This window comes from Symphalangus syndactylus, chromosome 17, assembly GCF_028878055.3.
Source record: "Symphalangus syndactylus isolate Jambi chromosome 17, NHGRI_mSymSyn1-v2.1_pri, whole genome shotgun sequence".
Lineage (NCBI taxonomy): Eukaryota > Metazoa > Chordata > Mammalia > Primates > Hylobatidae > Symphalangus > Symphalangus syndactylus.
In genome coordinates this window covers 50,218,850-50,225,832 of record NC_072439.2, presented here as the reverse complement: position 1 = coordinate 50,225,832, position 6,983 = coordinate 50,218,850, and positions in this window count along the sequence as shown.

Here is a 6,983-nt window from a genome sequence, read left to right as displayed (position 1 = left end):
AGAAAATTTAGGTTGTTCACAAAACATACAACAAAAGTAAATTTGTGTATTGCTTCATTTCTGTGGGGGCATAAATGTCTCAAAGTCTATTTTGGAATATCTGTGAGTTCCCTGAGGGTGAGGCTATGTGTTATTCATCTTTGTATTTCCAGGATCCAAGTTTAACTCTAAATTCAGAGGCAAATCAGCAGTCTGTTTTAATGGAAAACCCTAAGATGCCAGTCCATCAGGGGTGCTCGGATATCACTGGAAATGCAGCAGAATGGAAAAAAAAAAAAATGTATTTTCCTGATCTACTCTTAGGAAGACCATTGCATTCTGTTTGAAAAGATTTTTCGTATGTCCTTGATGTAGGCAGTGAGACCTCAATGAGTATGTTCAAGTGATAAAAGGTGACTAACTGCCTTCTCAGGAACATACTTTTTTTATTATTTATGTAATTTACTTTTATTTTTTACTTGTAGGGCTTCAGTGTTCTTCAGCGAAAGGCACAAGTTTGCCAAAGAGCAGAGTAACAAAAGAGCAAGCTAGAAGTGGGGTTTAAATTCCGTCACCAGTAGCTCTCATTTTCTTCCTCACATAAGACTTAGTTTTCTCTCTAAATAAATATTTAAAACTATTCACACATTTGTTAAAAGAGGCAGCAAAGTGTTAGCCTCCTTGGGGCAGGCACCCACATGATTCAGCCTGGATCTGTTTATCAATCACCATCACAGGTGCTACACAATGAATGCTACTTTTTTCCCATCTTGATACACAATGTTCTTGCTAACAGGGAGAAAAGCCAGTACCTTTTCTCTATCCAAACATTTGAGAATTAGGTGCTAGATTTCACAGATTCTATTGGAAATTATCAATTTCATCAAAATTTCCTGAAACATTCCTCTATACCTTCTGATATGGTTTGGCTCTGTGTCCTCACCCAAATCTCACCACGACTTGAAATAATCCCCATGTGTTGTGGGAGGGACTCAGTGGGAGGTAACTGAATTATGGGGGTGGGTTTTTCCCATGTGTTCTTGTGACAGTGAATAAGACTCATGAAATTTGATGGTTTTATAAAAATGCAGTTCCCCTGCACACACCCTCTTGCCTGCTGCCATGTAAGACATGTCTTGCTTCCCCTTTGCCTTCCATCATGATTGTGAGGCCTCCCCAGCTACGTGGAACTGTGAGTCAATTAAATCTCTTTCCTTTATAAATTACCCAGTCTCAGTTATGTCTTTATTAGCAGTGTGAGAACAGACTGGGACCGGGCACAGTGGCTCACGCCTGTAATTCCAGCACTTTGGGAGGCCAAGGCAGGTGGATCACCTGAGGTCAGGAGTTCGAGACCAGCCTGGCCAACGTGGTGAAACCCTGTCTCTACTAAAGATACAAAAATTAGTCAGGTCTGGTGGTGGGTGCCTGTAATCCCAGCTACTCAGGATGCCAAGGCAGGAGAATTGCTTGAGCCCAGGAGGCAGAAGTTCCAGTGAGCTGAGATTGCACCATTGTACACAGCCTGGGTGATAAGAATGAAACTCCATCTCGGAAAAAAAAAAAAAAAAAAAGAGAAAGAAAGAAAAAGAAAAAGGAAGAAAGAGAAAGAAGGAAGGAAGGAAAGAAAGAGAAAGAGAGAAAGAAAGAAAGAAAAGAAAGAACAGACTAATAGAGCAAACTGGTACTGGGAAATGGGGCATTGCTGTAAAAATAACTGAAAATGTGGAAGCCACTGTGGAACTGGGTAATAGGCAGAAGTTGGAACCGTTTGGAGGGCTTGGAAGATGACAGGAAGGTGTGGGAAAGTTTGGAACTTCCTAGACTTGTTAAATGGCTTTGACCAAATGCTGCTCATCTCAGATTGAGATGAGGAACTTGTTGGGACTGGAATAAAGGTGACTCTTGCTATGTTTTAGCAAACAGGCTGGCAGCATTTTGCCCCTGCCCTAGAGATCTGTGGAACTTTGAACTTGAGAGAAATTATTTAGGGTATGTGGCAGAAGAAATTTCTAAGCAGCATAACATTCAAGAGGTGACTTGGGGGGTGTTAAAAGCATTCAGCTTTATGTATTCACAAAGATATGGTTTGAATATGTAAAAAAGGGAAGTAGAGCATAAAATTTCAGAAAATTTGCAGCCTGGTGATGCGGTAGAAAAGAAAAACCCATTTTTCTGAGAAGAAATACAAGCTGGCTGCACACATTTACATAAGTAACAAGGAGCTAAATGTTAATCACCAAGACAATGGGGAAAATGTCTCCAGGGCATGTCAGAGATCTTCACAGAGGCCCCTCCCATCACAGTCCCGGAGGCCTAGCAGGAAAATGGCCTTGCTGCTTTGGGCAGTCTTGGGATTTGGTGCTCTGGCTTAAAGGCCCAAGGCATAGCTTGGGCCATGTCTTCAAAGGGTGAAAGCTCCAAGCCTTGGCAGCTTCCATGTGATGTTGAGCCTGCAGGTGCACAGAAGTCAAGAATTGCGGTTTGGGGCCGGGTGTGGTGGCTCATGCCTGTAATCCCAGCACTTTGGGAGGCCGAGGTGGGCAGATCATGAGGTCAGGAGAATGGCATGAACCCGGGAGGCGGAGCTTGCAGTGAGCCGAGATTGCACCACTGCACTCCAACTTGGTTGAGAGAGCAAGACTCTGTCTCAAAAAAAAAAAAAAAAATAAAGAATTGGGGTTTGGGAACCTCCACCCAGATTTCAGAGGATGTATGGTAATGCATGGATGTCCAGGCAGAGATGTGCTTAAGGGGTGGAGCCCTCATGGAGAACCTCTGCTAGGGTAGTACAGAAGGAAAATGTGAGGAAGGAACCCCCACATAAAGTCCCCACTGGGGCACTGCCTGGTGGAGCTGTGAGAAGAGGGCCACTGTCCTCCAGACCCCAGAATGGTAGATCCACTGACAGCTTGCACCATGCACCTAGAAAAGCTGCAGACACTCAATGTCAGCCTGTGAAAGTAGCCACAGGGGCAGAGCTGCCCAAGACCACAAGACCATGGGAACCCACCTCATGCATCAGCGTGACCTGGATGTGAGACATGGAGTCAAAGTAGATTGTTTTGGAGCTTTCAGATTTGACTGCCCCACTGGATTTCAGACTTGCATCATGCCCATAGCCCCTTCATTTTGGCCAATTTCTGGAATGGGTGTATTTACCCAATCCTTGTACTCCCATTGTATCTAGGATGTCACTAATTTGCTTTTGATTTTACAGGCTCATAGGCAGAAGTGACTTGCCTTGTTTCAGATGAGACTTTGGACCATGGGCTTTTGAGTTAATGCTGAAATGAGTTAAGACTTTAGGGGACTGCTGGGAAGGCAGGATTGTGTTTTGAAATGTGAAAGGGACATGAGATTTGGTAGGGTCCAGGAACAGAATAATATGGTTTGTCTCTGTGTCCCCTCCCAAATCTCACATTGAACTGTAATAATCCCCATGTATTGTGAGCAGAACCCAGTAGGACATAATTGAATCATAGGGGCAGGTTTTTTCCTGTGCTGTTCATGTGATAGTGAATGTCTCACAAGATCTGATGGTTTTATAAAAGGGCAGTTCCCCTGCCCACACCCTCTTGCCTGCTGCCGTGTAAGACATGTCTTGCTCCCCCTTCACCCTCTTGCCATGACTGTGAGGCCTCCCAGCCACGTGGAACTGTGAGTCAATTAAACCTCTTTCCTTACAAATTTCCCAGACTCAAGTATGTCTTTATTAGCAGCATGAGAGCAGACTAATACACCTTCCTTTCATAACTGGGCTGTCTCTTCTGTCCCAGATTTCTCTATTCCTTCTCTTCCAGTAGCTCCACCTTGCAGAGATGCTATCAAATATGCACAAGCTCTTATATTATCAGTGTCTTCCCAAGATGAAGCCAAGTCCTGATAAGCTGAAGCTAAGAGTTCTTTTCATGTTGACATACTGGCAACCAGCTAACCCAACCATGGCCCTATTTTCTCCAACCATTATTAAAAATGTAAGTCCCTTAGATCATCCATTTTCTCTTTGTCAGTCCACTTCTGTTTTTTCTGGCCTCTCAAAATTGCAAATATGCTCTTTGTAAAACTTCTGTTCTTTGTTAAAACTTCTGTTCCTTTTTAGATGCCTACTCATCCTCAATTACCTCACTGATCCTTCTTGACACTGGCTCCTCCTTGAGGAAATCACCTTCATCACAGCTTTTACCAATGGACGGAAGGCTGTCATTCTCCCAAACCATATTTATATTCTGGTCTGTAGTTTTGGTCCATGTCTAAAGGTTACTGGTTGAACCTGGGCATTAATTCTCTTCTCTTTCTATGTTAATAGAGTGCCTACTTTATAGCTGAGTCATAGTTGCCTTGAGTAAAGCTATTTCTCAGAATTCCTTACAACTGGGTGGCATGAGACTGAGTTAAGTACCTAATGAGGTGTCAGCAGAAATAGGGTATTTAACTTCCTGAAGAATCTTTAAAGGAAGAGAACTGACCCTTCTTCCCATCCCTCCTTTCTATTGGCTTGAAGGTGGATGTGATGGTGGAGCTGGAATAGCTATGACTTGGGGAATGGAGGCCACAAATGGCACAGCAACAGGAAGAAAGAAGCCTTGATCTTTGATAAGTTGAGTATTCTAACTCATTTGGAATGCTTATGTTTAGCCTCCTATTTAAGGGATAAATAAATATCGATCTGTTATTGGAGTTTTTTGTCCCTGACCACCAAAACTAATCGTAACTGACATAGTCAGTGCTGCTTTTACTCTATTGGTAAAGCCAGTGATCCTTTGAGACTCATGTTATTTGCCTAAATCATCTTCAACCACTCCTCATTGCTGATCTTTGCTGACCTTTTTTATGCCCTCTAATGCTTTGAAGACCTCAGTATCTTCAATATCCATATCCATATAGAAAATATATTGATTACATTGGCTTCTCAGTTTTTATTCTTCTTAATTCCTTCAAGTTTTCCATTCGTATCAATCAGGATACAATTAGCTATGTGACTAAGAAACAACCCCCAAATTTCAGTTGCTTATAGTAACAAAGGTTTATTTTTTGTTCCTGTTGCAGGGCATTCATGTGTTTTCTTCACTCCAGTGCCCATGCTGACTTTGCCTCTAACTGGGATATTGCTACTCTTGTGGGAGAGGTAAAAAGAAAACAAAGCAAACTAAACCAAAACAAAACAAAGACACACACACACACACACACACACACACACACACACAGAGCGAACTATATACAGGCTGGCTCTTTCAAAACTTCTGCCTGCTCAAAAGTGGCACATATCCCTTCTACTCACATTTTACTGGCTAAAGTAATTATTTGGTTAAATGGAATATTAATAATATTAATAGGGTGAGAGATGGGCAACTTTAGTGGAGAATAATATATCACTCTAATACCTATTGCAATGCACATAGCATATATATTCAATACATATTTATAGGTGGATTGATTGGAATATAAAATCATTTTTAATTGTACAAATTATTTAATTTTTATTTTGAAGAAAGGTGGGTCATCCAATTTAGTCTTTTATCTAATTCTGAAACAATTTCTATAGTATATGGACAATTTGCTAATGTTTCTTTTAAAAACTGCTTAGCAGGGACCCTACTATCTTACAACATAATCCATAAATATTTATTTTTACATAAAAATGGTTATTTCCATAGCTCTTTGGAAGAATGGAGGTAAACCTGGGCAAGCCCCATGTGTTGAACCAGGAAGTCCTTATAAATTTTGATTTTTTTTTTTTTTTTTTTTTTTTGAGATGGAGGCTTGCTCTGTTGCCCAAGCTGGAGTGCAGTGGTGTGATCTGGGCTCACTGCAACCTCCACTTCCTGGGTTCAAGCACTTCTCCTGCCTCAGCCTCCCAAGTAGCTGGGACTACAGGCACGTGCCAGCATGCCCAGCTAATTTTTGTATTTTTAGTAGAGACGGGGTTTCACCATGTTGACCATGCTGGTCTTGAACTCCTGAGCTCATGATCTGCCCACCTCGACTTCCCAAAGTGCTGGGATTATAGGCATGAGCCACTGTGCCTAGCCAAATTTTGAACATCTTTTAATGTTAACTCTTCTTTGTAACAAATTGAAATTTGTCTCCTCATAACCTCTTTCTTCTGATTTTTAACTTAGTTTGCAGATTAATAAGACCAGGTTGGAAAAGAGAGCTTGCTTGACAAAATGAAGAGCACCTACACTCTCTGAAGAAGAGTTTTTACTCAGTTCCAGCCAACTGCATAATTCAGGAAATTGCTCTTATTCTGCCAAAGGTTCATGTACCCTTAGTACTAGAAATGGGTTTCAATTAAAAATAGAAGAAAGTAACACTAATAGGTCAACCACAACACATGATTGTGGCCTAAATGTTCCCAAAATGTGATGACTATTTTCTTTTCTTTTTTTTTTTTTTTTTGAGACGTAGTCTCGCTCTATCCCCCAGGCTGGAGTGCAGTGGCACGATCTCGGCTCACTGCAAGCTCCGCCTCCCGGGTTCACGCCATTCTCCTGCCTCAGCCTCCCAAGTAGCTGGGACTACAGGCGCCCACCAACACGCCCGGCTAATTTTTTGTATTTTTAGTAGAGACGGGGTTTCACCGTGTTAGCCAGGATGGTCTCGATCTCCTGACCTCGTGATCCGCCCGCCTCGGCCTCCCAAAGTGCTGGGATTACAGGCTTGAGCCACCGCGCCCGGCCTGTGATGACTATTTTCGACTGACATAGTTTGAGAATAATTCCCCTACTCTGAACACTTTTTGTGGCAGCTTCTTAGTTATGTCTTGTAGTTGAAAATTGAGAGAAAAGAAACAAATTTTGAAAACAAGAGTACCTTCTATGTCTCCTAGGTGCTTCTTGATTTTTGAGTTTCATAAGAGCATGGCCAGGGAAAGTGAGATTTTATATATATGATGTGGAAAATTCCATCACAGTGGGACTGAATCTGATAGGAAAAGCAATTGACATCTCTCATGCACATGGTGTCTATCTTTGTATAGCTTTAATCATCGATAAAGCTTT